A 26722-nucleotide genomic window follows, 5' to 3' on the forward strand; every position below is an offset into this window, starting at 1 on the left:
TTTTAGTAGAAATAATCAACACAAAATCCAACGGTGGCTAAAATTGCACAAAGGAAAAGATAGCCTTGACAGAAATAATTACTAACAAAGAAATATCATAATGGCTAAGACAATAATCAATAAAAATCAACAAAGAGAAAAGAGCTGTTTGAGGAATCTACTTACCTACTTTGTTTAAAAAAAAACCATAAATAAATACACACAAAAAAGCCCTATGCTTCCTCCCTCTCCCTCTCCCTGCTCCCCTATTTCTCAGAAGAGGGGAGTCCCCCCCTTACCATCCACCTGAGCTCATCAAATTTCATCAGGATTGAGAGTGTCTTCTTGCCCTGTGGCCTGGCAAGGGAGTCGCACCAGGGGGAAGTAACCAAAAAGCTGGCAAGAGAGTCTATGTCAGAGGCCCTTACTAGAGGACCCATATGAATCCTGAGCTGCCCATCGACCATGTCTTTGTAGGAGGCCTAGGTCCAGTCCATGCAAGGCCCTAGGTTGGTGCTTCAGGGTCAGCAGGCCCCTCAGGGTCCTGGTTAGTTGGCTCTGTTGGTCTTCTTTGTTTTGTTTTTTGAAGCAAGGTTTCTCTGAGTAGTTCTGACGGTCTTAGAATTTGCTCTGTAGACCAGGCTGGCCTTGAACTCTGATATCTCCTCGCCTCTGCCTCTTGAATGCTAGGATTAAAGATGTGCCACCAGTTTCAGCATTATTTGTTTTTATAAAATATAGAAAAGGGGGCTGGAGAGATGGCTCAGTCAGTAGTTAAGAGCACCGCCTGCCCTTCCAGAGGTTCTGAGTTCAATTCCCAGCAACTACATGGTAGCTCACAATCATCTATAATGTGATCTGCTGCCCTCTTCTGCAGAGAAAGCCCTCATATACAATAAATAAATACATCTTTTTTTCTTTTGTTTTTTTGAGACAGGGTCTCTCTGTGTAGCCTTGGCTGTCCTGGACTCACTTTGTAGACCAGGCTGGCCTCAAACTCACAGTGATCTGCCTGCCTCTGCCTCCCGAGTGCTGGGATTAAAGGTGTATGCCACCACACCTGGCAATACATCTTTTTTAAAAATAGAGAAAAGAAAGCCTTGGGGCTGGAGTGATGATGGCTCAGTGGTTAAGAACATCGGCTAAGAACCTGGGTTTGATTCCCAGAACATAGATGGGAGTCACAATTGTCTGTAACTCCACTTCCAGGGCATTTGACACCTTCTTCTGACTCCTGGCGACGCCAGGACACATGCAATGCACATGCATATGCAGGCAGAAAAAAATAAATAGCTAAAAAAAATCGATTCTGTTTTTCTTTTGAGAAAGGATCCATGTAGCCCAGGCTAGCCTTAAACTTGCTATATAGCTGAAGCTGAGCCTAAACTGATTCTTTTTTTTTTTCCCCTTGCCCAATGGCTGGAACCATAGACATGTACCACCATTTTGGCTTTTATTTTATTTTATTTTCTTCTTTGAAATAATGTCTTTCTACATAGCAAAGCCTGACAATGAAGTCTCACCTTTTCTGCCTTAGCCTCCTAGGTTCTGATGTTACAGGTACATGCCACGATGCCTGGCACTAGAGAAAAGCAGCTATCTCTGACAGCCTAAAAATACATGAAAAAGTTTTACTTACCATTGGAATAAGAAAAAAGGGTCTATCTTGAAGATAATTCAATTTAAAAAAATTAGGGTGGTGTTGTAGCTCAGTAGAAGTAGCATATATGAGGCCCTAACTTGGAGGTCTATCACTGCAAAACAAAACAAAACAAAAAACCAACAAAACAAAACAAAACAAAACAAAACAAAAAACTAACCATCAGCTGGATGGTGGTGGTGGTAGCAGCAGCAGGTGGCAGTGGCACGTGCCTTTGATCCCAGCACTCAGGGAGGCAGAGGCCAACCTGGTATACAAATTGAATCCAAGATAGCCAGGGCTGCACAGAGAGATCCTGTCTCACGCCTCCCCAAAACCCCCAGCAACAATAACAACAAAACCAACCGACCAACCCCGCCTCCCCAGAGAGTGGGGAGTCAAGTCTCTCCTTCCACCTTCTTGAGGCTCTGCTGTGGGCTTTTCTACTCCACGTTGGTGGCTCATGAGCCTCTGGGTGGGTTTCTATCTCTGCCTCCTGTCTTGCCTCCACACAGGCTTTTTATGTGGTAGGTTCTGGGGACTAAACTTGGCTGTCAGGCTTGCCTAGCTAGTGCCTTTACCTACTGAGCCGTCTCCCCAGCCCTCCCCTGCAAAACCAAACCAAACCAAACCCCAAAACTTACAGGGGTTCTTTGTGTAGCCCTGGATGGCCTGGAACTCACTATGTAGACCAGGCTGGCCGCAAACCCAGAGAACTGCCTGATTTTGCCTCCCAAGTGTTGGGATTAAAGCCATGTGCCATTACCTCCTGGCTTCAGGGGGGAAAATATATATATATATATATATATATATTGCAAATACATTTTATTCATGCCACAGATAATGGTTTGTGAGGTAGAGTGTGGTAGCTCCTTTACAATAGTTTTGTTCCCTTATCTTCACTTACCTTGTGCACAATCATCTCTGACCCACAGATCATAAGGAAAGATATAAGGAAACACTGGGCCTTGGTGATTCTCAGGAGGCAGGAGGATTGCTGTGAGTTCAAGGCTAGCCTAGTCTACAAAGTGAGATCCAGAACAGCCAGGACTACATAGAGAAACTCTGTCTCAAAAAGCAAGCAAGCAAGCAACCAACCAACCAACCAAACAAACAAACAAACAAACAAAAAAGATATAAGGAAAATCAGTTTGTCTAACATATGCTCTGTCAGCCGGGCATGGTGACACACGTCTTTAATCCCAGCACTCGGGAGGCAGAGGCCGGTAGATCGCTGTGAGTTCGAGGCCAGCCTGGTCTACAAAGCAAGTCCAGACAGCCATGGCTACACAGTGAAACCTTGTCTTGAAAATAAAAATAAAAATAAAAATAAAGATAAAATATGTTCTGTGGAAGCTTTGGGTTTGAGAGTAGGAAGAGCCTGCTTCCTACATGGTACGAGCCTGCACTGGGGAACAGATGAAGGAATTAGCAGGCGTTCAAGTCCGGCTTCTGGTAGGTACACAGCCAGTTCCAGTCCAACTTAGGTCATGGGAGACTTTGTCTGGAGCAGGGGGAGAAAGCTCAGAAAAGGAAATAATTTGAAAAGAGAAATTGAGATATGTTGCTTAATAAATTACAACTGTGATGGCTAACCTTGTCACTTTGATGGGAATTAGGATTATTATGGAAGAGCTGGGGAGATGGCCCAGAGGTTAAGAGCACTGTCTGCTCTTCCAAAGATCCTGAGTTCAATTCCCAGCCACCACACGGTGGCTCTCAACCATCTATAATGAGATCTGGTGCCTCTTCCGGTGGGCAGGTGTACATGTAGGCAGAGCACTGTATACATAATAAATAAATCTTTAAAAAAAAGAATTATTATTGAAACTCAAATCTCTAGGTATGTCTGAGGGACTATTCAGATTAGGTTAATTGAGGTGGGACAACTCACCTGAAATATGAGCAGTATTATGGGATGGGGTTCTTAGACTGAATAAAAGAGAGAGGTGCTTTCTGAGAACAAGCATCTCCCTCTCACGTGATCTGCTGTGGCTGCCATAGTAGCTATAGTATATAAACTGAAGAAACGGGCCATGGTATGGTTAAGCTGAAGGTTTTTATCGTACATATGAGGGAGAGGATAGCCAGAGACATCTGGAAGAGTCCAGAGCAGAGAGACAAAGTGGCAGACTGATCATGCCCAGTGGAATGGGCTTGGCCCAGGGGGAGGGGTGTGGGGAGAAGAAGAGCAGGAGCCTCCCAACAAGAGGGGCAAGAGAGAGGGCACCGAGGGAGCCGGTTATAGAAGAATGAGCAGCTGGGGGAGGGGCGCCCATGAACTGAGAAATTTAAGGTAGCAGGTGGGGTGAGAAGAACCCGGATGCAACCATGGGTTCTTGTGATACCGAGGGAGCATGAAGGAGGCCAGCATGCTCTTTGGTATGCTAATAAGCACCTCAGATAGCCATTTGCCCGGAGTTTCTTTTGGACCTGTCACCTATCTTCCCTAAGTCAAAATAAACGCCTCATTCCTTCCTGAAGTTGCTGTTGTCAGGTATTTTTGTCTCAGCAACCAGAGAAGTAACTTATACAATACATAATCACCATTGTTTTAATAACGGATCTACTCAGTTTACAGAAAGATAGACACACAGTCCTGAAACACCATTCAGGTAACGGAGAACCAAGAAAAGTTCCCAGGTGGGAAAAAGAGGTTGTTGAATTTGGAGTATGTATATGTGTGTGTGTGTGTGTGTGTGTGTGTGTGTGTGTGTGTATATATGGAAATAGCTGTTCAGTTTTTTAAAAACGGTGTGCTCCCTTAAACAATTCAGGCAATATACAAATAAGAGGAACTTGAGCCTAACAATCCTTTCTTACAGATAATCACCGATAACATTTTGGAGACTCTCTTCGCTAAAATCGTTATGCTTTTATATTCTTGAACTTCAAATAAATTGAACCTGTCTAATCATGCTGTTTTTGCAATCAATTTGCCCCTCTGAGAGCAAACTGTGAAAAGCCTTTCATGTCTAAAGATATTTACGATCCTTTTAAATGGCTGCTTAGCACTACGTTGTGTGCATGCATCACCATTTATTCAATCAGCCCCCTATTGATGGATATCTATATCCTCCCCATCTCGTGTTCAATAACCTCCTATAATAACCGTGAGCATTCTTTTCCAAAAATTTCAATCGTCTTTGCAAATTAAATACTTATAAGTATTGTAAATGTAAGCAAATGTCTTTTTTACATGAAGATTCAAGTTGTAGAATCGTTCTCTAATTTGCATGGGAGCCAGTGCGGCAGCTGCTGCGTTAGTTCTGGCGAGACAGTGACAACGGAGATGTCGAGGACCGTACAGAATTACAGGTGGTGGAGCCTATCTAGGCCCAAGCGCTGTGGCTTGGAATAGTCTTTCCCCTTTTCCTCTCTTTCACTTCTTTTTCTTAACATGGAGGAAGGACTGAGAACGGCACGTCCCAGCATTTCGCAAGGACCTCACTCCTGGGAACTGTAGTACCGGGTCTGAGAGGGGTCCGGAAGCAGAGAATGGGAAACCGTGTGCAGCATGCTGGGAGGTGTAGTTCCTCGGCTGGAAGCCGGTGCTTGTATAGGTTGGAGACAGAGAGCTTTGCTTCATGGAGATGAGGCTGCAGAAATATCAAGCGGCCTTTGAGTTTACAAAAGTCTCCGGCGAACAGTCGGCTTCATGCCATTGTCTGTGACCCAAGAGGGTGCGGCCCCAGGACCAGCGAAAGGTTGGGAGAAGCAGGCCGCGCAGGGCAGTGGCAAAGCATGCCGGGAGCTGTAGTCCAGGAGTTCTGAGGTTGTGGGACGTGTCGGGACGGCGCACCGACTCCTCCTCCCCCGCCCTTCTCAGCGGTCCCCCGCCCCCTCCCTCCGCCTCCTCCTCTCTTGCCTGCAGCCGAGCGTCCCTTCCCCCACTGTCGGGTTTCACCGCGGCTACTGCAGAGGATTCAGAGCCCAGTGGCTGAGGAGAAGGAGGAGGAGGCTTCTGTCCCTGCGCGCCATCCACCACCCTACTGGACACGGACGAGGGAACGAGAGCGTCGCCGCTGTAGCCTCCAGAGAAGACAAGGGCACCACCGCCTCAGCTGCGGCCGCCGCGGTTTTCGCCTGCAGCAGCTCGCCGGTGAGGAGAACCCCCCACCCCCCGGTCGCCCTCCGGCCCCCGGCCCGCTCCTGTGGAGCCTGGGCTGGTGGCGCCGGCGAGAACGAGGTTGGGGGCCGTAGGGCCCCCGCGCTGGCTCGGGGGGGGGGGGAGGGGACCGAGGTGGCGATGGAACGGCGGGCTGGTGGGGGTGACTTGTCCGAACGCGGGCTGGGGGTGGGGTGAGGGTGGGACACCAGCAGGTTAGGGGAGGGTAGCGGGGAGGGGGGCAGGAGGCGGAGGGGGGGGGCTGACTTTACATGGAGGGATAACCAGACCTGGGACCGGAGCATGGTTATGTGTGGGATATCGAGGTGGAATTTGGGATTGTCTTGGGGCGAGGTGGAAGGTGAGACCGGAGTGGGATGTCTTTTAATGGGGGAGGGGACTGAATGAAGGTGATGATTTGGGGTTGGCCTGAAGCAGTTGACAGCTTGGGATCAGAGCTGGGGTGGGGGCTAAGGAGATGATTTCAGTTCGAGTGGGACATAAACGTTGGATGAGACTCCGGGGAGTGCTAATTCTGGAAGGTGGGATTTGGGGTGGACCTGGGGAAGGCTGGTAGAGATGGGAGGAGCTGGCCATGGGGGTTTGGCATGGGTTGAGACCTAAGCTTGAAGTGGGCTGTTGTCTTCTGGGAATGGTGGAATTTGTGAATACTTAACAGAAGAGGTAGGGTTTGTTTGGGGGTTTTCTTGGGGTAAGCTGTTGGAGGTTGCAATATGGGCTGGGAGGGGGTGAGGCTTCCAACTACAGGAGATGGATGGTAAGCTGACAGGAGGATGTAAATTGAAAGTTGGGCCTCAAGTGGGAGGACAGGGATTGAAACTGGGGATGAGGGTACAGTAGAAAAGGGTTTGGGGTGTGTTTAGAGTTGCTGGAGGGAGCACAGTCGCTCCCCTGGGTTGGAGCAGAGGGCATGTGAGACTACTCAGCTGGACTCACTGAAAGACTCCTGGCAGGTGGTGAGCAAGGTTAGGGGATAGGATTGTAAAGAAAATGTCTCTCTGCCAGTTTTGCAGAAGTAATGTGTGTGATGAGCTGGTTACCTGTGGTGAGGTGATGGAGGGGAAATGGAAGGCGCTGGAGACCCAGCGTTTAGGTATGCTTGGGACAGAGAGGATGGAGACAGGTAGGGAGCCGCAACGGCAAGGAGTGAGTTGGTTTATGTAGGAAAGGAAGGGCTAAGATGTCCTCCAAGACACACCAGAGGTTTATGGGTTAGGGCACTCACATCCATTCTGCGAGAGATGATTATAATAAGGTCATTAGAAGGGTCTTCACAGGGGACAGAGAGGGTACATTGAGGATTCTTCTAGAGGATATCTCCCTCTGTCAATTTGACCTTCTTGCTTGTTTTATGTTGTTTATTGTCTGGAAATGGCAGCCCAAGGGTAAAGTTTTGAGGGAACCATTTAAGGTAGAATTAAAGGAGAGTGGGGGTTGTCTTGGAATTCCTATGCTGTAAGGGGAAAGTCGGGGTTGGAGGGGAGACCCATTCTCAAAGGAAAAAGTGGGCAAAGAGGACATTGCCTCTGATTTCTCCCTACCCCCATCCCTGTGGTACACTGGAAACCAGTCCTGGGATTTGGAATTTAAATGGACGTTGATGAACTTGAGGTTGTTAAGGATGCATTCTTGCTTGAGAACTGATTAATGAGACTGAAAAATAGGAAGACTGAATTTATTTTCTAGGCAGGCAAGGTGTATGTGTGCAGAAAGAGGTTAGCAAGCCCCACCTCCCCCCAATAAAATTGATTGCTTGAAGACTCCATTTATTGGTGTCCTGGTTTGCAAGGCAATTAGGCCCATCATTGTATTGCAGGCTAATAATCCTGAGATGAGTCTTGGCACCACCACTTTATGTAAACAGAGAAGACAGGAAATATGGAAATGTAATAAATATTCATTGGTAAGATAGTTTGGTACTAATGGAGTTCTTCATTTGATTCTCTTTTGACATTACACGATAAGATTTAAAATAATTGGGCTGTTCTATAGATTGAATTTTCTTCTAAAGCAATTCAAATGATCAGAATTCTGTCAGGTGTGAACAAATGAAGTATATACAAGCATATTTTATTTTTAAGGGGATGCTGTTGATAGACACATTGCATTAACTACCAAATAGTAAGTCCATCTATTCATCAGAAATCTGATTTAAAGCTTAGAGATAAAGCTTATTCTTGTGGTATAATATTGACAATGGAATGCTAAGAGGAACATCTTTAGGGAAGCAGTTTTCTGGGTTTAATTGCATTAACTATGATATGTTGAACTTGTAGTGCCTGTTGATTAGAGCTCAATCTAGAGAAAAATGAGGAGAAATGGAAAGAAGATAAAATTGATATCAATAGGAATTAAAAAAATTTTTTTTGTTTTTTGTTTTTGGGTTTTCTTGTTAAAGTTCTAGTGTTCAGCTAGAAGACAAACCATTTCCTTGGGTTTCATAGTTGAACACATAAAAAGGTCCACTTACAGTCTTTAAATTTTTTTCCCTAAAAATTAGTAGAATCATGGAAGGGTAGATATCCTTGGAATTGGAAAAAAATTTTTTAAAAGAATGCTTTCTATATTCTAGTTTAAAAAAAAAAAAAGCTTGAGGGCTGGAGAGACTGCTCAGTGGTTAAGAGCACTGACTGCTCTTCCTGAGTTCAATTCCCAGCCATCTATAATGTGATAGGATGCCCTCTTCTGGCCTGGGGATAAATATGCAGGCAGACGCTGTATACCAAATAATAATAAATAAATAAATCTTAAAAAAAAAAAAAGCTTGAGTAGTTACCTATAATTCAACAAGAGCATAATCTAGCCAGTGAGGCCATTTCTCTTCATAATTTTACCTTGGGGTCCAGACACTGTTTTTATGGATTTTCAGGCATGGTCTGGAGATGGGCTATTTGGTTAGAGCCCTGGTTTTTGAAAGATCAAAATGAGAAGTAATCACCTGGGAGAACTGTCTTGGTGGATTTGTTTTCCTTGTAGTCATGGTTCCCTGTGCAGTCGTGAAGCACAGCTGTGAAACGTGGAGAACAGGCCAGGCAGTGGTGGTGCACGCCTTTGATCCCATTACTCGGGAGGCAGAGGCAGGTGGATTGCTGTGAGTTCGAGGCCAGCCTGGTCTACAGAGTGAGTCCAGGACAGCCAAGGCTACACAGAGAAACCCTGTCTCAAAACAAAACAAACAAACAAACAAAAAAAGAAAAGTGGAGAACAGGATTGGTAGACAGAAACATCAGTAAAATGAAGTGCCCTTGAATTTAGGAGTCGAGGGTTTTGACTTTACATCCTGATTCCAACATTTGGAAGCAGAGTGATTTTAGTAAAGTCATAACCCCCCTTTTATATTTAGAACTAATGCTTGTACAATATTGTCAGTACACTAAAAGTCTAGAATTGTACGTTTAACCGTGGTTAAAATGGCAAAACAAAACATTCATACTTCACAACGGCTGCTAAAGGAGACAAATGAGTTCATGTTTTAAATACACTGTGTATGTATAAGATGTATGTCCACTGCTTACTTAATGCCTGCTCGGTGCTAGGGGAGGTGGAGATGAACCGGAAGCAGTTGTCAGGCAGCTTTCAGTGTCATGGCAAGGATAGACTGTTTCAGGGTTAGAAAGGAGGCAAAATGGGGGGCTGGAGAGATGGCTCAGCGGTTAAGGGCACTGACTGTCTTCCAAAGGACCCAGGTTCAATTCCCAGCACCCACATGGCAGCTCAGAACTCCAAGATCTGACACCCTCAAACAGACATGCAGGCAGGCAGAACACCAATGCATATTAAAAAATAAAATAAAATAAAAAATAAAAAGGAGGCAAAATGAATGTGGTGGCTGAAGGGTAGATTCTGGAGCTTACTCATTGCTACTCCCTGTGTGACCCTGGGCACAGAGAGCTTAAGTGACGATAATAAAATTAACCTTGTTAAGGCTGTTTTGTGGGTTAAACAGAATAATTTAAGAAATCGTTGAACACAATGTGTTATATACTGTGCATTGAAACAATATTAGTTTTCATTATTAGAGAGACAGGCAGGAGCTAGAATGGTAAATAGTTAGGCTACCCTGCCACTGTGTTCTTAGTATTATGGCATTCTTTTGTTTATAAAGAAGTTATTAAGCTACATTATTATGAAAGCACAATTAATCTATAGTTTGTATGTTTATAGTTTAGGAACTTTAAACAGTTCATTAAATGTCAGAAAAAGTTAGCTGCTAGCTTCATGATCAAGCAAATAAAACTATGCTGTTAAGAGTAATAAAATGTTTTGTTTAAGGGATACAGTCAATACATGCCAGACTCTGGGTTATTTCCTAGAATTCTGATTCCCAAACCCTGACCATGTCTTCCTTTTAAATTATGAAATGGTTCATATTATAAAGGCATATTTAGATCCATAATTTAAAGAATAACAAGATGGAGCTGGCCATGGTGGCACATGCCTTCATTCCAGCACTGGAAGGCAGAGACAGGTGGATCTCTATGAGTTTGAGACCAGCTTAGTCTAGTGAGTCCAGGATAGCCAGGGCTGTTACATAGAGAAACCCTTTCTTAACAAAATAACGAAAACAAAAACAAAAACAAAAACAAAAACAAAACAAAACAAAACAAAAAGCTTCATTCCCACCCGGCCCTTTAATCCCAGCACTAGGGAGGCAGAGGCAGGCAGATCACTGTGAGTTTGAGGCCAGCCTGGTCTACAAAACGAGTCCAGGACAGTCAAGGCTACACAAAGAAACCCTGTCTCAAAAAACAAAACAACAAAACAAAACCAAAAAACCAAAAACCAAACCAAACAAAAACAAAAACTAACAAGTTTGAAGACTTGTGTATTCACTACCTCACTTCATAAAAAGGAGATTTCTATTACTTTTGTTACTTAAAGATGGTGCCTTTGTTATGTAACCCAGGAATGATCCTCCTGCCTCAGCCTCCTGGATTCAAGTTACAGGATCAGAGGTCTTTGTCTTTGACACCCTTGCTTCCTACCTCTACCCAGATCAAATCTAGAACCTGAACATGGTAGGCAAAGCCTTGTACCACTGAACTATACCCCAGTCAGGGTTAGTGTTCTTACGGCCTCTCGGGAGGCCCTGTCTCCTGCTCCTTAAGTCTTCCTTCTTATTTAGAAGTAACCGGACTGGGGAGATGGCTCAGAGGTTAAGAGCACTGTCTGTTCTTCCAAAGGTCCTGAGTTCAATTCCCAGCAACCACATGGTGGCTCGTAACCATCTATAATGAGATCTGGTGCCCTCTTCTGGCCTGCAGGTATACGTGGGGTACAGAGTACTGTATAAATAAATAATAAATAAAATCTTAAAAAAAAAAAAGTAACCATTTCCTTGAATTTTATTTGAACTGACCTTTCCTTTCCTTTATTTTCTTTTCTGTCTTACTTTTATTTTTTTTTAACTATAAAGAGCTTTAACTGTTCTATTGTTATAATAATAAATATCCTTGGTATAAATAGGAAATTAGAAAATGTAAAAAGGGAAAATTAGTGTGTATTACCTCCTAATTCCCTGTTCCTTCCCTCCCTTCAGATCAGAGCTGTATATACTCAAACATTGAGCCCAGTGCCCATAAAACTTTGTATTATGTATGTATACAGGTAGTAGGGAATATGTGTAGTCTAGATAGCCTGGGGACATAATTTGTCTTCATGGATGATCACGTCACTCAGCTGTAGATAAATCAGGGTTGGAAATAGAATGACAAAGTAATGTTAGTAGTAGTGTTTGTGAGCTCTGAAGTGCACCGTTTGGGAGTCATTGGCAGGAATTGTAGATGTCCTGGGTTCTAATTCTTTGCTATATTAGCTTGAAGCTTCTTGTCATGTTTTGGTACCCTATTATTTGTTTGTTTGTTTGTTTAGAGACAAGGTCTTTCTACCTTTTCAGCTGACATGAACTTGCTGCATAGTTCTGGCTGGCCTTAAACTTGAAGTCCTCCCGCCTTAGTTGATAGTAGGTACCATGCTCCCAGCTCACTCTACTTTTCTATACAGCTACAGTTACATTTTTATACAGCTTCCATTTTGCAGATGGGTAGTCTGCCTGGTACATTGGCCCTTACCTGATTGTACAGGACCATCTCTCATTTGAGATTTTATTTATTTATTTTATGTATTTGAGTGCTCTATTTGCATGTATACCTGCATGCCAGAAGACGGCATTAGATCATATTATAGATGGGAATTGAACTCAGGACCTCTGGACGAGCAGACAGTGCTCTTGACCACTGGACCATCTCTCCAGCCCCTCATCTCTCATTTGAAATACAGAGTAGCACAAATAGGAAATCCTCAGTTGTAGATACTAGAAACTTAGCAGCCTGAATGTGAAGAAATGTTTGTTCAAGAAATTTGTAATCTATCATCAATATTCTATTAGAACATCACTTTACTTATGTATCAATTTAGGCTCAAGTGGTATGATAACTGGAAATATGTTTATCTGTCTGTCAGGCTGTCAGTCTATCTATCTATATTTATTTATTTTTGGTTCTCATTGAAATTGAAGCTCATGCCAGGTGTGGTGGCGCACGCCTGTAATCCCAGCATTCGGGAGGCAGAGGCAGGCGGATTGATGTGAGTTGGAGTCCAGGCCAGCCAGGGCTACACAGAGAAACCCTGTCTTGAAAAAACAAAAAACAAATGAAATTGAAGCTCATACTCTCCTCCCCTGACCCACTCATTTGGCTAGCTAACAAGCTTCTGGGACTGCCCGTCTCTCCCCAGCCCTGCAATGCTAGGCATGCGTGGCCATGCCTGGCTTTTATGTGGCTGTACAACATTTGAACTTAGGTCCTCTTGCTTTCTCGTCAAGTGCTTTTACCTACTGAGCTATCTCCCAAGCCCTTTGAGACAAGGTTTCTCTGTTTAGTCCTGGCTGTCCTGGAACTCAACGATCCACTTGCCTCTACCTCCTGAGTACTGGGATTAAAGGTGTGCACCATCAGACACAGCTGGTTTTTCTTAGATATAAACACTTTGAAGAACACGTGGGCTGATATATTTTTCATATTAAATTTTAGTCTTTGGCTGACTTGAGATTATTATCTAAATTTGCATTTTGCGACTTTCCTTCAAGCTTAACAATTTTTCCTGTGTTCATATTTCTTTTCTAGTACTGTTTTATAATTTTATATGTATTTTAGTTTTCTAATGTGCCTTCACGCCAAAATGCCTATTTATACAGTTTATATTTGCAAATAAAGTATGTAAATATGCTAGTTATACTTCTGAAAATATTATTAAATTATTACTGTTTGTAGGACATACATTGCTTATATGAGACTGTTATCACTTTAAGGATAAAGGTATCAAAACTCCAGAGTAATATTTCTTAGGCTTTAGGATAAGTAGGGGCTAACAGTAGACAAAACAGTGACTGTTGAGTGTTTGTTGTAAGCAATATGTTTGATGTTTTTTGTCTTACATGTATAGTTTAATCCTCACATTTTTACCAGATAAAGAATTGTGCCCATGTATTAAAGACTCAAACTGTTTAGATCCATAGGCATTAGGTAGTTTAAATACCTAGTAAGAAAAAAAGCTAGTATTGAAAACTTGGTCTAGGAGGAATCGGGCAGTGTGTGCCTTTAATCCAGCATTCAGGAGGCAGAGGCAGGCAGATGTCTGTGAGTTCCAGGCCAATGAGAGCTACAAAGTGCAACCTTTCTCAAATGAAGCAAAACGAAAAACCTCGGTGTACATTGTTCCAAAGCCTTTGTTCTGCACCCAGTGGTAGGACCTTAGCCTAGCATGTGTGAAGCCTTGTGTTTGATCTCCAACCCTGCTGGAAAAAAAAACAAAACAACCCTAACAAATACTCACTGTAGTTTGAACCTGCTTAGATGATGTCTTGGTTGTTTATCAGAGTCACCTAAGAAAGTGTTGAGCTCTGGACCAGTGTTAGAGACTCCTTGTCGGTAGACGGTGTGCATAGGTAGGTGTTGGTGTCTCAGCCTGTCTTGTTGCTGTAATACTATAAGAAACAGACATTTCCCAGAATTCTTAAGGCTAGGAAGTCTAAGATCATGATGCCAACAGATTTGGTGTCTGGAAAGGACTGTTTCTGTGTTTCCAAGATGATTCTTTGTTGTTGTGTCCTCTGGAAGGGACCAAAGCTCTGTCCTCTTTAGGTTGAAGGGCCCAAAGAATCAGGTGTAGGAGGCTCCTTTGACTATGACATAAGTCCCCAGAACTCGGGGAGGCAGAGGCAGGTGGATCGCTGTGAGTTCCAGGCCAGCCTGGTCTACAAATCAAGTCCAAGAGCCAAGGCTACTCAGAGAAACCTTGTCTCAAAACAACAACAGCAGTAGCAGCAGCAGCCGCCACAGCAGCAGAGTGGAGCCCTCATTATTTCATCACTTCCCTCGCAGTCCTTACCTCTTAGTATTACCTTATATAATGGAGTTTAGTTTCAGCAGGAATTTTGAAGGGCCCAAATGTGTAAAGTATAGCAGTAGTGTATATTTATGTAGAAAACATTGATTGAAAAGAAGTTCTGGATTCACACACATGCTTGTGATTTCAGGACTTAGGAGGTAGAGACAGAAAGGGGAGTGCAAGTTTGCCCTCAGTTCCACAGCAAGTTGGAGCCTGTTTTTAAAAAGTCATTTTTTCTACTGTTTTAAATATTTGTGTAGATTCTTGTGTGCTTCTGAATTCAGTTCATTGACATTGATTGCTTTGCGTGGTGTATGTAAAGAAAACCCAGTCCCGCGTAGGTACATGGGTAGGAAAGGAAGGGCTGCTGCAAGCTCAGTCCTTGGGAGGCTGAGTGGAGTTACCCAGGAGACGCTGTATCAGAACTGCAAGCAAGCAGCCCAGGGTCAGGTACTCATCTATTAGATACCTGTGGATATTCTTCCAGGGTCACGTACTCATCTGTTTATTAGATACCTGTGGATATTCTTGATACCGCACAGAAGCTTGACAACTGGAGTTTTTTTCTTTCTTTCTCTTTGATTTTTTCAAGACAGGGTTTCTCTGTCATGCCTGTCCTGGAACTTACTCTGTAGATCAAGCTGGCTCAAACTTAGAGATCCGCCTGCCTCTGCCTTCTGAGTACTGGGATTAAAGGTGTGTGCCACCATGGCCCAGCTGCCAACTATAATTTTTTTTTTTTTGACACAAGGTTTCTCTGTTACACAGAGCCCTGGCAGCCCTGGACTCACTTTGTAGACCAGGCTGGCCTCAAATTCACAGAGGTCCACCTGCCTTTGCCTCCTGAGTGCTGGGATTCAACTGTAGTTTCTTAAGCCCTGTTGTTTTTGAAAGTTTTAATTGTTACATTAAAATTTAATTGTCTTCTTTGAACACTGGCTAGTTCTTTAGACTACTCATGATTTGTTAGTACCATGCATTGGTTATTTAAAAAATATTGATCCAGTGTTTTAGTCCCTTCAGGTTATGATAACAAAATGTCAAGAACCACACATAGCTTAAACACTAGGAAATTATTACATAGTTCTGGAGGCTAGAAGATCTAGATCAGAAAAAAGAAAATCTAGATGGAGGTGCCAGCTGGGTTAGTGTTTTGTTTTGTTTTTCTGAGACAGGATTTCTCCATGTAGTCCTGGCTGTCCTGGACTCACTCTGCAGACCAGGCTGGCCTTGGACTCACAGATCTGCCTGCCTCTGCCTCCACAGTGCTGGGACTAGGTTAGTTTTTTTTTTTTTTTGCCTGCATGTACACTTGCATACCAGAAGAAAGCACCAGATCTCGTCATAGATGGTTGTGAGCTATCATGTGGTTGCTAGGAATTGAACTTGGGACCTTCGAAGAGCAGCCGATACTCTTAACTTCTGAGCCATCTCTCCAGCCCCTAGGTTAGTTTTTTGATGAGGGTTTTCTTACTTGTAGGTGGCGACTTCTTTTTGTCTGGTCACATACGTGGGTTGATAATGGTGAGTGTGCTTGCATTCATGAGAACATGGTCAAGTTTTCTGGTGTCTATTTTTTTGATTAAAAAAAAATGACAATTGTTGATTGTGTATAGAGCCTATCTGGTCTGGAATCCAGAGGTCCTCCATCTGCCTGTACCACCCCTGTCTTAAATTTATGTATGTGTAAATTCTCTATGAAGGCCAGAGGATAATTTTTGGGAGGTGGTTTCCTCTTATCATGTATGTTCCCAGAGTCAAATTTAGGTTGTCAGGCTTGGCAGTAAGCATCTTTACTCATTAAGCCATCTTACAGGTTCCTTTTTTAATTTTTTTGAGACAGGGTCTCATGTAGCTTGGTTTGGCTTCAAACTTGCTGATCCTTCTGCCTTTGCCTCTTAAGTGCTGGGATTGTAGGCTCATGACACCATGGCCTTTTCTCTATTGTCTTTTTGTTTTTGTTTGTTTGTTTGTTTGTTTGTTTTTTTGAGACAGATTTTCTCTATGTAGCCCTGGCTGTTCTGAACGCACTTTGTAGACCAGGCTGGCTTCAAACTCACAAAGAGCAGCTTGCCTCTGCCACCTAAGTGCTGGGAATAAGGTGTGCTACCACGCCTGGCGTGTTGTCTCTTCTTAATAAGGGTGCTAATCTCATCATTAGTGTACCCTCAGCCTCATCTAAACCTCACTATAAATAATCTAAACTTGGCTCTCCCAGAGGTTCCAGTTTCTAATCCAGCCACCCTCTTGTTAGGGTATAGGGCTTCTACATGAATTTGAGATGTTACACAACTCAGTCTGTGGCACTGAGTGATGCAGATTGATTCAGATCTTTTAAAAATGTCTATGTTTTCTACTGTAAATGTAGAAAGTTGCATTTATTAATATTGCTACTGATCCCCTCAGACAAATCCTTTCTAATTTTCTCTTGAAAGCCCAGATTTTTTATCATGGACAACAAATACTGACAGTTGTTTTCCTTGAGTGACAGTTTCATATTGTTCATTTTTGAAAAAATGTCTGCCAAACATTCAAGTCTGAATAATTATGGTTTGTCTGCCAGTTGTTTGTTCAAGTGAAAATGGAGTTTTATGAAAAAGGCAGCTAGTTCAGCTGTCAACCCCACTGCATGGGTGCTTTGGAGCTTTTGAGTCAGTTCATGTACTTCGTAACATAGCAAAACCACTTCATATATGTGTCTTACCACACAGAATGAGAAAAGATGTGTAGCTAAAGATTGAGATTTCAGATTTATTAAATTAATACTCCTTGTGGCTTCATCAGAAATGTCTCTTCAGTGAAGCTGGATAGTCTTGTTGCTTTTGTTTTCTTGGTATGCATTTTTACAGTTGGTTTCATTACCTCAATTTAATCTAAACTGACATTCTTTTTTTTTTTTTTTTTTTTTTTTGGTTTTTCGAGACAGGGTCTCTCTGTGTAGCCTTGGCCATCCTGGACTCACTTTGTAGACCAGGCTGGCCTCGAACTCACAGCGATCCACCTACCTCTGCCTCCCGAGTGCTGGGATTAAAGGCGTGCGCCACCACGCCCGGCTTAAACTGACATTCTTTTAGTCAGTGTATTTCTAGGCTTCTTTCTTTCTTTTTTTCTTTTTTCTGGCTTTCGAGACAGGGTTTCTCTGTGTAACTTGTCTATCCTGGCTATATCTAGCACTCAGAGAAATCTACCTGTCTCTGCCTCCCAAGTGCTGAGATTGAAGGCGTGAGCCACTACTGTCTGGTCATATGATTAATCTTAACTAATTAAAAATTTAATTTATGAGATATCAACTTTTTCTTTTTAATATACTAGATTTGTTTAGAGAATCTTGGTTTAAATAATAGAGGTTACTAGGAATGGTAGTTTGCGTCTGTAATCCCAGCACTTGGGAAGCTGAAGTAAGAGGATTGACCATGAGTTCGAGGCTAGCCAGGGCTAAAATGTGAAACACTATCTCTAAATTAATAAATAAATAGGGGGCACGTTTGCACGGTGTGTGTGTGTGTGTGTGTGTGTGTGTGTGTGTGTGTGTGTGTGTGTGTAATGTATTTCAGAAATGGAGCACTGCATCTGGGTTTGATCCTCAGTATGGGGAAGGAGGGTCAGGATGGTAGAGAGTCTATCATTTATTTCATACTGACATTGATAATATTTTATGTCATTCAAGTTTATTCATGAGAACAATTTTGCAAATGAGTTTAAATCCTAATTGTTGGATGTACTTGATGTGTGGCCTTCAAAGTGATTTAATCTTTTTTGACCATCTCCATTTATTAGATGAGGATATCATGGTGTTTACATCACGTAGCTGTTTTGAGGATTAAATGAAATACAGTGGTTACTTCAGAGCTTGGTGCAAGGCATGATTTCCTGTAAGTGATAGTTCCATTCACTGTTGGTGCTTCTCCAAATTCAGATGTCAAAGCACTAATCCCCGCTGTGATGGTACGTGGAAATGAGATCTTGATTATGGAATGCTCGTGATGGGTTAGGTCCATAGAGGAAGGCGCAGGAAGCCAGTCCTCAGCACACACTACATTTCCTAGCACCTTGTGTTTGGACTTCCCAGCTTCCAGACTTGGTTTTTTTTGTTGTTGTTGTTTTCTTTTTTGTTTTTGTTTTTTGAGACAGGGTTTCTCTGTGTAGCCTTGGCTGTCCTGGACTCACTTTGTAGACCAGGCTGGCCTCGAACTCACAGAGATCCACCTGCTTCTGCCTCCCGAGTACTGGGATTACAGGTGTACATCATCATGCCCGGCTTACCTTCCAGACTTGTAAGAAGTGAATGTTAGTAGCATCCGGTTACATAAACAGCCAAAACTAAGACTGGTTACCTCGTTATTATGACTCTTACTGTGATTTCTTTTCTCTCTTTCTTTCTTTCTTTCTTTCTTTCTTTCTTTCTTTCTTTCTTTCTTTCTTTTTAAAGAAAGACTGGCCTGGAACTCACTTTGTAGACCAGGCTGGCCTTAAATTCATAGAGCTCTGCAGTCCCTGTTTCTTGAGTGTTGGGATTATAGGCATGTATTTTGCTCACTTTGATTTTGTAAATGCAGACTATGGCCTTACCACACGGAACGCGCCCAGTCTCTTCTGATTTTTTTTTTTTTTTCCGAGACAGGGTCTCTCTGTGTTAGCCTTGGCTATCCTGGACTCATTTTGTAGACCAGGCTGGCCTCGAATTCACAGCGATCTGCCCGCCTCTGCCTCCCGAGTGCTGGGATTAAAGGCATGCACCACCACGCCCGGCTTTTTTCTCTTCTGATTTTGTAAGTGCAAAACTCAACACAACTTTAGAAACCTGACTATTCCTCTAGTAGGAATCAAGTGTGGAGTTCATTTCCAGGTTTGTGTGATATAAAAACCTTTACTTTTTATTCCTTTACCAAATCATATTTTACAATTAACATTACTCATATGAAAATGTATTCCAAAACCTATTGTTTAGAAAAAAATATTTGTTACTTATAAATACTTAAAACTTTCAATGATGTCTTATTAATATAAACTAGAAACTATATTGGCTAAGGAAATAGTTCATTGGCTTGGCATATGTGTAATCAGACAAAATTTAAAGGTGCTCAAGATCTGGGAGATCCTGGGCGCCAGTATTACCATTTCATGTTTTCCTTTGGTGGTCTGACGGACACTGAGGAGTTTAGAGCTCTGCCTAGAGCTCATGTTTTTTTGTGAACCAACTTGTAGTGCGTTAGAAGCAGGAAGGTTTAGATTGAGCTAGCTTGAGGCCCTATGGGGTTTCTGGTGCCCCTCCTTGCCTGGTGCCCCACATGCTATTAATTATGAACAGATGTTCCTCATAAATAAGCAAAGAACTTCAAGCAGTCTTTATGCCTAGATGTGAATCTGGCATTATGATAAAGTTGCATAAGCAATGAGTTTGTAGTCCAAGAGTTTTATTTAGTTTCCAGTCTGCCTGAGTAGATTGTAAAATCCGTGAGTCTGAGGTTATGATCGTCATTCACTTTATAAATTTGTTTTAGAAAGTGAGCTTTATAGTAAGTTCATTAGTTCATCTACATCTTTCATGTAGTGCTAGAACTTCAGGTAGAATTTCGGTTTGATAGCTCAGAGTTATTTTAAAAAAATATTTTATTAGGTACCACTAAGAGGAGGGATAAAGAAAGCAAAAATGGCTGGACTTTGTTATTGTTGGTGCATGTCTTTAATCCCAGCAGTTGGGAGGCAGAGGAAGGTGGATCTCTGTGAGTTCAAGGCCAGCCTGGTCAATGGAGCAAGTTCCAGGACAACCAGGGCTGCACACAGAGAAACCCAGTTATGAAAAACCAAAACACCCACCCACCCAACCAAACAATAAATGGAAAGAAAAAAGAAAGTAAAAACTTGAAAAGAGTATTCATGATTTTAAAATCAGAGAACCTTTAACTCAGATCTTAGTTTTAGAAGCTCTGTGACTTTGTTTCCCTGAGTCTTCAATTCTTACCTTTCAGTAAGGATGGATCTGTTGTGCCTGGGTTGTGGGAACTAGGACTACTGTGTGCAGTGGTTGGCATAGAGCAGGGCTAGCTGTACTCCTTCCATTTCCAAAATTGGTGTGTTTGTGCGTTCAGTGAGTTGTTACTTTTGCCTTGCTCCTTCCATGGTGTACATCAGCACAGAGTAGTTATTCGGTAGTATGTTTCTGGTTTATTTATGTCTGAAGATACACTTTGAGGTGTGTGAGGCTTACAGGGTGAAGGGATTTTGTTTTGTTTTTTTAATGATGGAAAGGGCCTCTGCCATGTGTTTGTACTTTATCAGTGTGCTAGCTTGAGGCGTTTTGTATTGCTGGGCACCAAGGGAACCAGGGGCCATTTTCTTGTCTCTTCTGTGTTTATTTGGGTTGGAGGATTGTAAAGGTTTCCTAGTGAATAGAGTGATTTGCTCATTCAGATTCTTCCTCCTGGGCAAGTCCATGAATGGCCTGCTGAGGGAAAACAAAGCAGGGGAAATGGTGGGTTCAAGCTGTAGGGTGTTTGAGTTGGTGGCAGGTGAAGAGCAGTCAGATTCTTCATTTCCCTTTCCCCCTCTAGAGTGGGTACACCCCAGCACAAAGGAGCTTTAAGATGGAGGTCTGCATTGTAATTTCCTAGAAATTACTGCTTCTGGTAACTGCTCATTCAGTTTGCACCTCTTTGTGGCAGGGGATGAAACAATGGGGACAATAAAGCCATTTATCTGATAGCTGTAGTCCCAATGGGATGTTTGTTTTAATAATGGTATAATTTGCAGGGCTCATAAATTGTGATTTTATTCTCATGGAAATAACTGCCTGGTGGTATTTGGATTCTCTGGTCTCCTGTTGTGGATAATTTCACTAACATTCTAGCTGACAATTCCCTTTATTTCAGATTGCTCAGGCTGGTTGGGTAATTAGCCCAACGCAGAACCAATTTTCTTTAGTTTGGGCCTGGCAGGTGGTTAGTAGGTAGCTCGAGGATCTCCTGAAAAGGGAAGAGGTTTTGCTTAGGGATTCAAGGAAGGTTGGTTTTGATTATCTGCCAGAATATCTGATGGAAACTAAAAGTTTAAATCACCTAAATATTTATTTTCTATGAACAATTTATTTTGTGCTTAGAGTATCATATGTGCTTTACATTTTGAGCTGTGTATTTTGGCTGGAAAAATCCACAGAGGTCAAGAAATGATTATAGCTACTATGTGCTAGACATTGCCTTGGGTGGTTTACATATATTATCTCTAAATTTTAGTTAGAATCCTGAGAGGTAGAAGGTATTGTTTCCATCTTACCGATGCAAAAACCTTAAGGAAGAGTAGAGAAACTTAGTGCAGAGAAGTAACTAAATTAAGGTATCCCAGCCAATTAGTGACAGGCTGTTTACCAAATTCAATATTCATGCAAGATTTTCAATTATAGTATAAGACATACCTGAAGATACATTCACATTTCTAATAAACTTTTAGATAATACAGCAGGTGGCTCAGTAATATGCATGAATTAGTACCTATCACCAAATGTTTCTTTGTTTTTGGTTTGTTTGTTTGTTTTTTGCCTTTCTGAGACAAGGTTTCTCTGTATAGCCCTGGCTATTCTGGAACTTACTCTGTGGACCAGGCTGGCCTTGAATTTAGAGATCTGCCGGCTTCTGGCTCCTGAGTGTTGGGATTTAAGGTGTGTGGCCACCACCACCTGGCTGACCCTATTAACAGATGTGTATATCTGTTGTTCTTTTTTATTTTTAAGATTTAATTTACTATTATTATTGTGTGTATGCTGTGTGTGTGACTGCAGGTTTATACTTGCTAAAGTGTGTGTGCAGGCCAGAGGACAACTTTCAGTACTTACTTCTTCTCTTCCACTGTGGTCGTCAGACTTGCTTTTTACCTGCTGAGCCATCTCATCAGCTCTTTGTTATTATTATTGTTATTATTATTTTTTTTTAAATAATTTATTTAATTTTATTTTATGTGCATTGATGTGAGGGTGTCAGAGCCGACAGTTGTGGGTTGCCATGTGGTTGCTGGAAACTGAACCCGGGTCCTTTGGAAGAGCAGACAGTGCTCTTAACCATTGAGCCATTTCTCCAGCTTTTATTATTATTATTATTATTATTATTATTATTATTATTATTATTATTATTATTATTATTATCATCAACAGAATTTTACTATATAGCCCAGAGTAACCTGAAATTTGCCATCATCTAGCCTCCCTCTTGCTTTCTCAATGCTGGAGTGTTGGGATTAACCTTCACTACTCCTACCAAGAATCCTATGGTAAAAAGAAGAAAGAATGCTGCTGTTGTTTCCATATATAGTATGCGTGTGTGTCCTTGTGTATGTGTGTACAGAGGTCAGAAGTCAGCATTAGTGTCTCTCTTTGAGACAGGGTCTTTCACTAAATCTGGAGCTCCGTGTTCTAGTTTGGCTAACTGTCTAGTGACCACCCTAGGATCCACCTTTCTTTGTATCCTATAACTCTGCAGTTACAGGTAGGTATTGCGCTAGATTTTACATGGGTGGTAAGGATCTAAACCTAGGTCATGTTTGTATAAGTAAGCACCTTTATCTACTGAATCACAGCTCCTAGGAATGCTGTTAAAGAATTTTAAAAATACTTTATTTCATTTTATATGAATTGATGTTTTGCCTGTGTGCATGTCTGTGTAAGGGTGTTGGGTCCCCTGGAACTGGAGTTAAAGACAGACAGCTGCTGCTGTGTGGGTGCTGGGAGTTGTACCTGCGTCTTCTGAAAGAGCAGCCAGTGCTCTTAACTGCTTAACCATCTCTCCAGCTCCTGTTTCATGAAATGATTTCCATCTTTCTTGACTCACTAGTCCAAGTGATGCTATAGTAGTTTTGTCACTAGGAAATGGGTGTCTTTGATGGGCTGTGGTGTCGCACGCCTTTACTCCCACACTCTGGGGGCAGAGGCAGGTGGATCTCTGAGTTTGAGGCCAGCCTGGGCTACAGAACGAGCTCCAGGACAGTCAGGCTACACAGAGAAACTTGAAAAATCAGGAAAAGAGAGGAGGGGCGGGATGGTGTCTTCTACTGCTATTATCTTTGCGTGTTGACGCATTAAGCTTGTGAGGGTTCATTTTTCTCTCTGTGCTTGCTTCTGTAGCTAGTTAATTTGTTCAAGGGAAATTTAGAAATTTGGTTCACCATCTACTTCTTTGGTCAAGAAACTGAATGGGTATGTGGGAAGGGTAATGGGTTTGTGATAATATGAATTTAGTTGAAATTCTGGCTTTGTTACTTGCTTTCTTAGGACAGCTGACTTTTCTCTGAAACTTTGGGATAGGGAAAATACTTGACTTCCCATCGACTGTAAAATCAAATGAGAGAACAGGTATGAAAATGCCTTTTTTTTTTTTTGGCTTTTTGGCTTTTTGAGACAGGGTTTTTCTGTGTAGCCTTGGCTGTCCTGGACTTGTTTAGTAGACCAGGATGGCTTCTAAAGTCACAGTGATTCGCCTGCCTCTGGAGTGTTGGGATTAAAGGCGAGCATCACCATACCCAGCTTTGAAAATGATTTTTAAATCGAAAAATGCTAGGCAATCTAGGATTGAGTCATTTTTATAATTTAATTAGGTGTTTAGTGAAAGTTCACTACCAACTATCTTATGAGGAATATTAAATTTTTTCACTTGAACTATGTAAAGGAGACATTTTGATACATTTTATTGTAGCTCTTGGGAGTCATTAAAGAAGTCAGAATGAGGGCCTGAGAGAGAGAGAGAAAGTATTGCATAAGTGTAAGTGTGTGGTGAAAGCGAGTGCGGTAGAGTGGGGTTTCGTGTGACTCAGGCAGAGGGGGTTTGTAAGGGAGAACTTGGCTCCTGGCATAACCTTAATGAATGGAATATGGAAGAAAGAGGTGCCCTGCTTAGAAGAACTCCTGATACTGGGTTATGTGTGGACTGTTGGTTGTAGGGAGGGTTGGAGTTAGCAGCTAGTATGTCTAATGAGGAACGCTCAAGTTGAAACCGCAGTTTAAAGTCTTTGAGGCTTATGTACAGAAGTTAACATTTATTACACAGGAATCTAGTGGTGGCTTTCAGGTGAGACATGTCGGCATATTTATATAAGAGGTGCAGGTGGTTGGCAAGTGGGGCATCTGTTTTTGCAGATTAGAAAGTTTAATTTTATGCAGCCACATCCAGATTATTGCTTCCTGAAAATTGATTTTGTTTACAGTATTTTGGTAGTGCAGATGATACTTCTTAGTGGGATGTCATTGTGCTGAATTATTGATGCATCTAAATGCTCCAATATATTGGTTGAGGCTTTTTCTGTATGAAGAGGGGCTCTGGATCTGGATTTTGTTACGTGTACATCAGTTTTATTTATTTTTCTTTCAGGCAGTGTGGCTTTTGTCGTTATCAAATGTGACTGCATTATGTTGTGCACCACTGCCTTCTCTATTGAGTCTTAGGATGTAACAGTTGAATTCCAGGGCAGCAGTTTACATGTCTGCCTTTTATATGATTCTGAGATAGCACATTTAGATTTCTTTCTTCTGCTCATTGTATAAAGGAAGTATAGTGATTAAGGAAATGAGTTGTGCCCTGATCCCCCACCCCCCAACCCAGACAGAGTTTCTCTTGTAGTCCTGGCTGTCCTGGACTCACTTTGTAGACTAGGCTGGCCTCGAACTCACAGCGATCCGCTTGCCTCTGCCTCCCAAGTGCGTGGGCCACCACGGCTAAGGAAATGAGCTTTACCAGACTCTATTTGAATGAATGTGAGTCATTTTGTTGTATTAACTTCATGTGTAACGGTGTTTATTTATATACATTTTTCTTTATAAGAATTTTTGTTACGTAAGATTTTATTTCTATCAGTGATTCTAGTGTTTGGGTGTTGAGACTAGAAGATCACCGTGAGTTTGAAGGCAGTCTGGGCCATGTATTGCGGCCTGGGCGAACCTGCGCTCTGACTCAAAACAAGAACAACAGCAAAACCACCGTTCCCCTAAATAAATAATTTTCATTTTACTGACTTGTTTCTTCAAACAGGGCAAATTTTTTTCTTCTTCATTTTTATACTTATTGTATTCAGCAACAAGCCAAGGATGATTACAGTGATGCTGGCTAACACTGTCCTGTCTGCCAGGCGTTGTGCCAAATAAAACATTTGTCTTAATCCTTATTATTCACATTTTATAGAAACCTGAGTTTCAGAGAAAGGAAGTGGTTTACTCAGTCTTACAGTTAATGAAGGTATGTAGCAATCTTACTTCAGAGCCTAAATACTTAACCCCTATAATTATATTTTCCTAAGAAGCAATTTATACGAGTGTGGGTGTGACGGCATAAACTTGTAATCACAGCACTTGGGATGCAGAGACAGGAATACTGACCTGAATTAGAGACCAGCTTGGGCTACGTAGTGAGTACCAGCTAGCCAGGCACTACGTAGAAAGACCTTATCTTGAAAAAAAAAAAGTCAAAAAATAAACAGCTTACATGATAGATGTTATATATAGAATATATTTCTTCCCTCTCACACCTCACCCTTCATTTTCTGAGATAGGAACTTGTTATGTAGTTCAGGCTGGTCTTGAACTCATAATCCTTCTACCTCTGCCTTCCAAGTGCTGACCTTATAGGCCTTTGCCACCATGCTTACTATGCAATATATTTAAATTTTTTTATTACTTATTTGTGTGTGTGTGTGTGTGTGTGTGTGTGTGTGTGTGAATGAGTCCACGTATCATAGAATGTATGTGTAGGTCAGAAGACAGCTTGCAGGAGTCTGTTCTCCTTCCACCAAGAGTTGCAGAAATTGAGCTCAGGTTATCAGGGGTGATGATAGACACCTTGCCCTGCTGAGCCATCTTGTTGGCCCATGATGTATTTCTACCTTATTATTTTGTATCCATTTTTGGTAAGAAAAATTAGGAAATTATACAAAACCTGAGCACAGAATCTGGACCCTAGACTCTAGGACTTCTACTCCAAATATGTATGTATGTATGTGTATATATTTTGTTCCACACACTTTTCAGCTGTTGGTTAGAGCTATTTTCTTAGAAATACACCATAATACTGGTTTGTATGGGAAATCAGTTCTTTCATTTAGGCTAACTGATGATTAAAAGGATCAGCCTTAAAATCTGGGCCAGGCTAGAGAGATGGCTCAACAATTCAGAGTACTAGCTGCTCTTTCAGAGGACCTGTCTTCAGTTTCTGGCATTCATGGCTACCTGTATCAGATCCAGTTTCAGGGGATCTGTTGTCCTCTTCAGGCTTCCTTAGACATGACACCAGGCATACACATGGTGTAACACACATTCAGGCAAAACACACATTAAAAAACAAAAACAAAACCCAAAAAATGTTTGTTTTTGTTTTTGTTTTTCCTGGGCTAGAGAGTTACCGCAGTAGTTAAAAGTGATTTTGGGCTTTTTTGGTAGCCATAGCTGTCCTGGAACTCGATCTGTAGATCAGGCTGACCTAAAACTCAGTTTCCCCTGCCTCTATCTCCCAAGTGCTGGGATTAAAAGCTTGCACCACCTGGCTAAAATTAAATCTTTTTTTTTTTTTTTGAGACAGGGTTTCTCTGTGTAGCCTTGGCTGTCCTGGACTTACTTTGTAGAC

At 42.0% G+C, this 26722-nt stretch overlaps 1 protein-coding gene across 3 annotated transcripts in view; it reads left to right on the forward strand.

Moving 5' to 3' along the window:
- Nucleotides 1–5439: 5439 nt before the first annotated feature.
- FAM168A (family with sequence similarity 168 member A) overlaps nucleotides 5440–26722 on the forward strand; it is a 117539-nt gene continuing 96256 nt past the window's right edge. Inside the window, exon 1 of one of the 3 annotated variants that reach the window (XM_084772960.1) lies at nucleotides 5440–5720. The gene's annotated coding sequence lies outside the window, so the exon portion shown is untranslated. Of the gene's footprint in view, nucleotides 5721–6637; nucleotides 6841–26722 lie in introns of those variants that run through there. The other 2 variants (XM_084772959.1, XM_084772958.1) reach the window with 2 other exon arrangements.

The sequence above is a fragment of the Acomys minous genome, assembly GCF_964271855.1.
Source record: "Acomys minous genome assembly, chromosome: 2".
NCBI lineage: Eukaryota > Metazoa > Chordata > Mammalia > Rodentia > Muridae > Acomys > Acomys minous.